Genomic DNA, 9802 nt, shown 5'->3' with positions numbered 1-9802 from the left:
TGATAAACGGCGCGACCAAGTCTTGAGAATTCTCCTCCACTCTGGATTGTTTATTACTGGGTTCTTCAGATGACTCGGCTTCCACCTCGGCAGAGCGTTTTTCCCCTTTTGTTCAACCTTCCCTCTTTACTCAACACCTTTCGATCGTTGTTCAAGGACTAAGTCGGCCACAATAATCTCTTGTTCCATTTCATCAATGGGAGTTAGCAGCGGGGGTTCTTGAGTTGCAGTGCCTTCAGCCCTCTTTCTGGCTGCTAGCCTTTCGGCGTTTCTTCTCATTGCAAGTGATTCTCCAGCCATGTTCTCTAGGTTTGTGCCGGGTAAGTCTACCAGATCGGTGAAAATGTCATCCTCTAGGGGAGACAGATCTATTCGGCCTGAAGTGGAAGGTGGGTCGAAGCCGACTTCTTTAAAGGCCAAATTAAGGGCTCTATCGACTTCCTCTCCCAAACGATCTTCAGACCCGTCCAAGTTAGATTGGCTCGGCTACTCGACAATTTGATCGCCGACTTCACCCTGATCATTAGAGCCGACTTCACCACCTTGGTCCGAGTTTGAACCCTCAAGACCAATGTCCCTTAGGCTCTTGAAGCTTGGGCAAATTAGTGCCGTGAGATGTCGTTCACCTTTTGGGATTGGAATGCGGTCAGTGGCCAAAAAAGTTGAATATGTTGCGTTGTATCTTAGTAACACGTGGGCAGCGCACCCTTACTTTTGAAGGTTTGGACAGCCAAAATATCCAAGTGCAGTTTTGATTTGTACAAGCACAACGTCGTTGGCCTAAGTAAGGGCTCTTTTTAGATCGTTGCTTGCACGCGGAAGAAAAAGCTAAGTATACGAAATTAGAGCCGAGTAAATATACAGAGAGAAACAAATAATGGGTCTATACGGTCACCTAACTTGCCTTTCTGTCTAGGCATAGGATCCAAGCGATCTTCGCCATCGCTGAATTCCCAGTTGCCTTGGACAATGACCATAACGTCGTCAACTAGCTTGCCAGAACTGGCAAGCATAGTTACCAACTGGTGGTCTATGTCCTTGGCTCTGAGAAAGTAATATCCCTGTTGATTGGATGATTTCGCCAAGACATAGCAGTGCTGAATAGCAGGGATTCCTAGGTTAAGTCTAAGTCAGCGATTCAATTCTACTATACCCATCACAATTCGGTAAAAGTTTACACTTGGTTGGGAAGGAATTAAACCCCAGTATCGCAGAATGACCCTCCAAAAAGGATGAAGAAGGAAATGGACTCCACCCTTGGCGATTTACAGAAGAGGGAAGATGATCCTGCATGCATCAACCCTCTCTATGTCAACTACGCTGTCTGCCACAAGAGACAGATGGATGTTGTCTGGGATAGAGAAATGGTGACGAAAAGTGGTGATACGATCCTCAGAAAGGAGAGCTTTCAAGTGTTTCGCCATTTGAAACGGAGTAAAAAATATACTAACCAAAAGCAAACAGAAACAAAATGGGGACTGGAAATGAGACAGGAATATAAATGAGAGAAAGACTTACAGGTCGGAGAGAGAAGAACAATGAGAAACATGAGAAAATCGCAGAGGTCTTGGAAGAAAAGTGAGAAATACTGAAAACAACCCAAGAGCCTTTCGAATTCAAAAAAACTTGAAGGGACAGCGCGTTTTCAAATTGCATTAAATGAATGTCAAGTACAAAGGGGCTGGAAGTTGTAATGATTTTTGATCGCGCGTTCAGTCTTCTGACGATTCAGTGTCGAAAGAAGCGCGAGCGTCGTATTTTTTATTTCCAATAATTGCTCCATCTGCGAGCCAAGTGAAACGTCTAAACGAACCAAACACGCCGATTGGATGGGGAACGAACCGGACACACCAATTAGATCGGACTAATCGGTTGTTCGGGAGGCAATTGTGGAGGCCGAGTTTCATTTTAGGTAAGGCCCATTAGAGTGGGGCCGAATACAAGTCGGCCCAATCCAGAATTCTATAGCAACTTATACAAATCGGCCATGAAAAGAGTCAACTGGAAGCCAAACAATGGGCCGGATTGTGGGCCCATCCATGAGCCCGCAAGCATTATAAAAGGAGGAGCCTCAATCAAGACACCTCAATCAGAGACAGGGAGGTAAAAAAGAACAGATAACGTATAGAAAAAGAATACACAAAGACAAAAGGTATGAAGCAGCACACCGGAGTAGTAATTCTGGCAGAAATATATCAATGTCACATGCCACGTTAGCTTAACAAGAACACCAAGGATCCTCTAGAGTGAAATTTTCCTAAAGTTTCCTAGAGTACTACATTGTGTGGTTGAGATTTACTAGCAAATCACATCAGAAAAATTGATGTGACTTGCCAGTAAATCTCAACCACACAATGTAGCACTCTAAGAAACTTTAGGGAAAAATCACTCTAGAGGATCCTTGCTCGAGCACAATCAAAATAAATCTTACCAAAACTTTTTTTTTTTGAGGGGGAAACCTTTTCTATTAAAATATCGTTACTGATCCAAACATATAACGAAGACTGTGTTGGACCATATTGGATTAATATAATTAATAATGAGGAGATTAATAATTTATGAAATTAATGTATAAATTAGTTGTTCAATTAATTAGTGGGATATATAGTATATACAGAATCAAGATATAAACGTGAGTTCCATGTGTGGATCTCACACAGGTGAGACACATATTTTGTGTCTTATCTGTGATTGATTCTGTGCGCTATTTTTCTATACCTAACTTTTTTTTATAAAAAAAATATAAGATAGAGTATTATTTTTAGTATCTTAATCGATTAATATATCATTAAACTTAGAAAATAAATCTAATTTTTAATTTTAAATAACATACACTTTCTATATAAGGAGAATTACATCCACCTACCCTCACAACATTTCACTTATATCTTATCATAAGATTATGTTACACTCTATATATTTTTCTAATTTTCTCTCCCATTGTATTATAATTCTCGCTTATATATATACAAACAACTACCCCACAAATATTTAATAAGGTTGGCTTGGCTTTGGCTTTGGCTTCCAAAAAAAAAAAAAAAAAAAAAAAAAAAAACCAGTCTAAAGTTTGGGTTCATTTTGAACCAAACAAATCAAGATTAAACTCCTCGATAGTAGCGGTTCCTACGCCGTTAAACCTGACGTCCTTTCCGGCGCACTGTAGCGTATTCCCAAGACTCAGGGCTGAACAGCGCATGAGCATTCTTCAACTCTCCATCTCTCTCTAACAAACATATATATACATATACATCACTCACTTTCTCTCTCCAGAACTCAGTCAGTTCTGCCTCTTTCACGAATGTCTCGTGTTGTGGCGGAGAGAGACAGTGTACCGAATATGGAACTCTCACGCGCCGCCACGTCTTGCGAGTCACCGACGATGGGGCCGATCCTGCAGTCCGACGGCGACGTGCCAAACGTCGCCGGGGACGAGCAGCCGCCTCCGGATCACCATGTCGTCAGCATCGAGCCTCGTCGTCTGCCGTTCGTTCTCTCCTTCAGCAACCTCACCTACAGCGTCAAGATCAGCCGGAAAATGACGTTTCCTTCCCTCCTTCGCCGCCAGCACAGCTTCCATGCGGCGGAGCCACCGCTGTCCGGCGAAAACGCAACCGGAACCAAAATCCTCTTGAATGAAATCTCCGGCGAGGCTCGAGACGGCGAAATCCTGGCCGTTCTCGGAGCTAGCGGGTCCGGGAAGTCGACTCTGATCGATGCGCTGGCGAACCGAATTGCGAAGGGAAGCTTGAAGGGGACGGTGACTCTGAACGGTGAAGCTTTGGAATCACGATTACTGAAAGTCATATCGGCGTATGTAATGCAAGACGATCTATTGTTTCCGATGCTCACAGTCGAAGAAACTCTTGTATTCGCCGCCGAGTTCAGACTCCCCCGAACTCTCTCAAAATCGAAGAAGAAAATGCGAGTTCAAGCCCTAATCGATCAACTAGGGCTCCGAAACGCCGCCAAGACCGTCATCGGCGACGAAGGCCACCGAGGCGTCTCCGGCGGTGAACGCCGTCGAGTCTCCATTGGAATCGACATAATTCACGATCCAATCATTCTCTTCCTCGACGAACCGACCTCCGGGCTCGACTCAACCAGTGCTTTCATGGTGGTGAAGGTTTTACAGCGAATCGCGCAGAGTGGAAGCATCGTCATGATGTCAGTACACCAGCCGAGCTATCGAATCCTCGGATTGCTTGATCGATTGATCTTGTTATCACGTGGACAAACCGTTTTCAGTGGCTCGCCAATGGATTTACCCTCATTCTTCTCTGATTTCGGTCATCCGATGCCGGAGAACGAGAACAGAACAGAGTTCGCACTCGATTTCATCCGCGAACTTGAAGGATCGTCTGGTGGAACCAAGAACTTAGTCGAATTCAACAAGACCTGGCAGAGCACGAAGCGGACTCGAAATGCTGAGACTCCAACACAAAATTTGTCACTGAAAGAATCCATAACTGCAAGCGTTTCACGTGGAAAGCTCGTCTCTGGTGCAACCAACAACGATGCCAGTTCCACGTCAATGGTGCCTGACTTTGCAACCCCATTCTTGTTCGAAATTGCTGTACTATCAAAGCGTTCGATGATCAATTCTAGTCGAATGCCGGAGCTCTTCTGTGTTCGATTAGGAGCCATCTTGGTCACCGGATTCATCCTAGCCACCGTGTTCTGGCGGCTCGATCATTCGCCCAGAGGCCTACAAGAACGATTAGGGTTTTTCGCATTCGCCATGTCCACAACCTACTACACTTGTGCCGACGCCTTGCCTGTTTTCCTTCAAGAGCGCTACATATTCATGAGAGAAACAGCTCACAATTCTTATCGCCGATCTTCGTATGTCGTCTCGCGCTCACTCACCGCAATTCCTGCGTTGATATTCCTCTCTGTTGTTTTCGCCGCCATAACGTTCTGGTCGGTTGGGCTTAGCGGTGGAGTTTCCGGGTTCTTATTCTATTTCCTCGTCATCTTGGCTTCGTTCTGGGCCGGAAGCTCATTCGTGACGTTCCTCTCCGGCGTAGTCCCTCACGTCATGCTCGGTTACACCATCTCTGTCGCGATCTTAGCTTATTTCCTTCTCTTCAGTGGATTCTTCATCAACCGCGATCGAATCCCACCGTATTGGATTTGGTTCCATTACATGTCACTTGTCAAATACCCATATGAAGCTGTGTTACAAAACGAATTCAATGACCCAAACAAGTGCTTCGTGAGAGGGATTCAAATCTTCGACAACACGCCGCTTGGGGAAGTCCCGGTAGCATTGAAGATGAAGCTGTTGGAGGGCATAAGCAGTACGTTGGGGATGAACATATCGAGCACGACGTGCGTGACAACAGGGACAGACATATTGCAGAAACAGGGGATCACAGATTTGAGTATGTGGAACTGCTTGTGGATCACTGTTGCTTGGGGGTTCTTCTTTAGGATTTTGTTTTACTTCTCTTTGTTGCTGGGTAGCAAGAACAAGAGAAGTTAAAAAAAAAAAAAAAACTGTTTAAACAGATTTGTCGGTGTAAAAGTTTTTTTCTTTTTTTTTTTAAAAAAAAAAAAATTTGGCGGGAGTGGGGTTTATTGCTTTTTTTTTTTTTTAGTTTTTAGTTTTTAAGTTTTAGTTTTTCTCAGTTTTGAGTTTTTTAGTTTTAGTTTTTCTCATTTTATAAATGGGAATTTACTGTTGTTGAGTTTTAAGTGTAAAATTGTTAGAGACAAAATATAGTACTCCAATAAAAGTTTTTTTTTTTTTTTTTTCTCATTTTATAAATGGGAATTTGCTGTTGTTAAGTTTTAAGTGTAAAATTGTTAGAGACATAAATATCGTATTGTAATAACTAGTCTTCTACCCGTGATTACGATTGAGAAAAAAATTGGAAAAAATAACAAATTGGTTCGATTTAGATTAAATTGCATGATCTGATTTAGATTTTTATGATTCGATTTATGATTTTATAGTTACCAATCTGATTTGCAATCAAGTCTATATATAAGTTAGAGATATACTACAAATATAAGTTATTACTTACCCTAAACACTCAAATATATCAAATATATACAAGTTGTAACCCTTTACTTTCAAAAGCTTCCTTATTATATAGTGATAAAACTAATTTTAAACAATCTTTAATCAATTATTAGATTGTGAGCAATATTTTGTATGACACTGATTCTAAAAACTGTGTGGTTCCAAATTGAACCAAATCTTATTTTAGTGGTTTGGTTCGATTTAGTATCAACATTAATTTTTATGATTCGGTTTAATTTCAAATTTCATAGAACCGTACCTAATAAATCCGAACCATGCTCATGTTTAATTTTTTAATAGTCATGCAAATAATTATTTATGTCACATAGACTCAAAATAACACAAACTCAAAAGTGATATTTATTTGAAATTTATGAATAATTTAAGTTTCAGAATGCATGCAAATAATAAATGTAATTTAATTTGTTAAACGCACATATGAATGTATTCAAGTTGGAATCAAAGCTAATTTACTTATAGTTATATGCAAAATGATCAAAATGGTAAATAGCATACAAAAATTCGTTATGACAACTACTATAATTGAAACACACAGGGTATTTGTCCTTTAGTTTTCAAAAAAATAAAAATAAAAATAAAAAAAATAAAAATAAAAATAAAAATAAATATATAATAATAATTTTTATTTTATTTTATTTTTTTAAAATTTTCATTTTCATTTTCAGTTTTAGTTTTACAATTTTTTCCTTTTTGTTTTAAAGCACAATCTTTTGTACCAATTTCATTTTTTTTAATTTGAACATTTTAGGAAACATTTTTCTAGAACATTTCCACAACTTTTAGTCATTATTATTTATTTATATATTTTTTTCAAAAATATATTTTAGAAAGTACTTACCATCAACAATAATTACTTCAGTTATGAAAATTCTTTTATTTCCCCCACTCTCTTAAACAAATGCAAGTAGAGGAGTAATAAAGATAAATGAAAATAAAAAAGAGAAAGATAATTAATAAGATAGAGCAAATAAATAACAATGACAGATGGCCAATATAGACTTTGACACATGTGTGTTAATATACACAAATTTATATGATATGATATAATATAATATTTTTTTAAAAATATTTTGGTAACGCTAAAAATGCATTACACTAGTGAGCATGGATCTTTTTTTCTAATGATTGGAGGTCCAGTTTAAAAAAAAAAAAAAAAAAAAGCGAGTGAGAGTTGTTTGGGTCCAAGAATGGGGCCCATTGTTATGTCAACCGCCATTCCTGTAGTATTAGTCAATTTGAATATAATAATATAATAATAATTATTTTTATATTATATTTTAATTATCATGAATTGTCATCACTGTATTAAAATGAGAAAATTACAATTTAGTGCATGTAAAAAAAAAAAAAAATTGCAAATACATTGAAAATTTAATAATTTCAATTATTAATATTTATAAAATTTATTATTGATTTGTAATTTTTTTTTCCCTGAAACTACACTCATATGTAATTTTCTCATTTAAAATCTACTCATGTTTATTTTTAATCCAGTAACCACTAATGACTTTAGAAAACATAAGGCTTTGTTTGGGAAGACTATAAGTCTATACTTTTTATCTTTTTTAGGTTACATCAATTAACATCTCCTCTTTATTTTTCTATATATTTTTTTATAAAAAATCAAAAAATATACTTAGGCCAAGTTTGGGAAGACTAAATAAGTGCACTTTTTATCTTTTTAGACTAAAAAGTTGATGTTGAAAATATGAATGTTTGGGTTAACTTTTTGACTTTTTATGAAAAAATGTGTAATAAAAAATTGTAAAAATTAGTTTGTAGGAGAAAATTAGAATTGGGAATTGTGCAGCCGTAATTGTTGACTTTTGATGAATAGTGATGACTTTTTAACTTTTTGAGTAACTTTTTGACTTTTTTTAAACTACCCAAACTTGACCTTATTTAAAACACCTCAAACAACCTCTAAATATAGGTGAGAATGAGTGATGATGATTACTGTATAAAATCTTCTTCGTGGGGTTTCTTTGGGAGACGAGAGGATACTTGACATAGATATTTTGAAAAAATGTCTTCTTGCCTAAATATAATGGGAAAATAACACACTTGGTATTATTTTTCCAAATATAATTAGTTATCGCAATGACAAAATGTGAAAAAAAGAAAGAAAGATATTTATTCATAAATCTCTTTTTATTTATTTATTTATACTTAATTTAAATTATTTTTTTATATTTCAAAACGATTTATAAGTGATATAGTTATCATTAATATTTATATTGATAGGGTGAATGTTTTATAATGTGAACATTTATATTATCAAATTTACTTAATATGAATATTCACATTATAAAACGTTTAAAATAGTCCAAAATACAATAAACCAAGTTGCTACGTCGTTCAACAAAATATTTGTAAGGAAAAAAGTATTCATAAATTACCTTAAATATAAGAATTATGATTTAGTGAATCAAACATTCAAAATAATAGAACATACTTGATGAAGCAATTGAAATACAAGTATTTGAAAGACAGTTTTTAATAATTCCAAAAAAAAAAGATAAAAAAGAAAAGAAAAGGAAGCCATAGAAATGTGTCCAATAAAAAAAAAGGTAATCTTTATAATATAATTTATTTGAAAAATGAGTAACTTGGTTGTCTCAATGGTTGGTGTAACCACACGAATTATTTTATTTACCTAAAAAAGACTATTAACTATTTTGTTTTGAATTGGTAGTGCTTTGAAATTTTTTCAGCCAGAGGCTTTCTTCCGGTTCATTGCGTAAATTGGAGCTTATTGTTGGGGCTGTGTTCTTATTACCAGTCTCGTTTCAATAATTTGAATTGTTTATTGTGTAGAGTTCGTTCGTATATTTTATGCTTGTAAAAAATTATATTGATCGAATATCAATATTTCATTAATCGGAACACATTTTTATTAATAGTAAATATGATTTTAAAAATAAATTATTAACAAAAATATATTCCGATCAAAGGGTTACCGATATCCAATCAACGTGATTTTTTGCAGGCATGAATCACTCGACGATCTCTACACATTGACGGTTCGGATCATCGAAACGAGACCTGTGGTACGCCCCACAGGCCTAACAGTACATTTTAGTCTACACAATGGATTGGGGAGAAGCCTCTTGCTTTATTTTTTATTTTTTTTTTAAATTTGTTTTGCCCCTAAATGGTGGATTTAATGATCAATTTTAGTTGTTTGTAATTGAGCTTTAGAGGAACTAAGGCCTTTGGCCTAATGATTGTATAACACTATTTTGTGGTGTGAGATTACTAGTTCAATTCCTATAAAGAGAAGTTTGATACCCTTTATATTTATTTATTCCTCAATATGGGTGTTCTCTCTTATCTATTGACAAAATATATATAGAGCTCTAGAGGATAGAAGGCTTTGGGGTTGTATTGGTTCAAACACATAAATTGAAACTCAAGTTTTGGCCAGAGAGATTAACCGGAAGGTTGATCAACCCACCATCCATAGACAATGAATGTCTTCCCAAGAGCTAATTTTATTCTTAGTGGTTGACTGGTATGATCACTCTGCAGAGCGGCCAACAAGTCAATGTAAGGTTGCGTTTAGAAGAGCTTTAGAATTATGATTTGATAATAGAGTTATATTTTGAGTTTGAGAGTTTTGAAATTATGATTTGAGTGTGAAAAATTTGTTTGGTTATGAGTTTTAAAAAGATTTTGAATTGAATGATGTGACATATAATATTGAAAAGTGAGTGTTTTGAAAATTAAACTTCAAAAGCTTTACCAAATAGA

At 36.3% G+C, this 9802-nt stretch overlaps 1 pseudogene across 1 annotated transcript; it reads left to right on the top strand.

Moving 5' to 3' along the window:
- Positions 1-2861: 2861 nt before the first annotated feature.
- LOC114304849 (ABC transporter G family member 1 pseudogene) lies at positions 2862-5757 on the top strand (annotated as a pseudogene). Its single transcript, XR_014337946.1, has one exon. The product of XR_014337946.1 is annotated as an ABC transporter G family member 1 pseudogene (transcript).
- Positions 5758-9802: the final 4045 nt, after the last annotated feature.

This window comes from Camellia sinensis, chromosome 8 (assembly GCF_055761805.1).
Source record: "Camellia sinensis isolate YWXY chromosome 8, ASM5576180v1, whole genome shotgun sequence".
Classification (NCBI taxonomy): Eukaryota; Viridiplantae; Streptophyta; class Magnoliopsida; order Ericales; family Theaceae; genus Camellia; species Camellia sinensis.
This window is presented reverse-complemented; position numbering and strand designations above follow the sequence as displayed.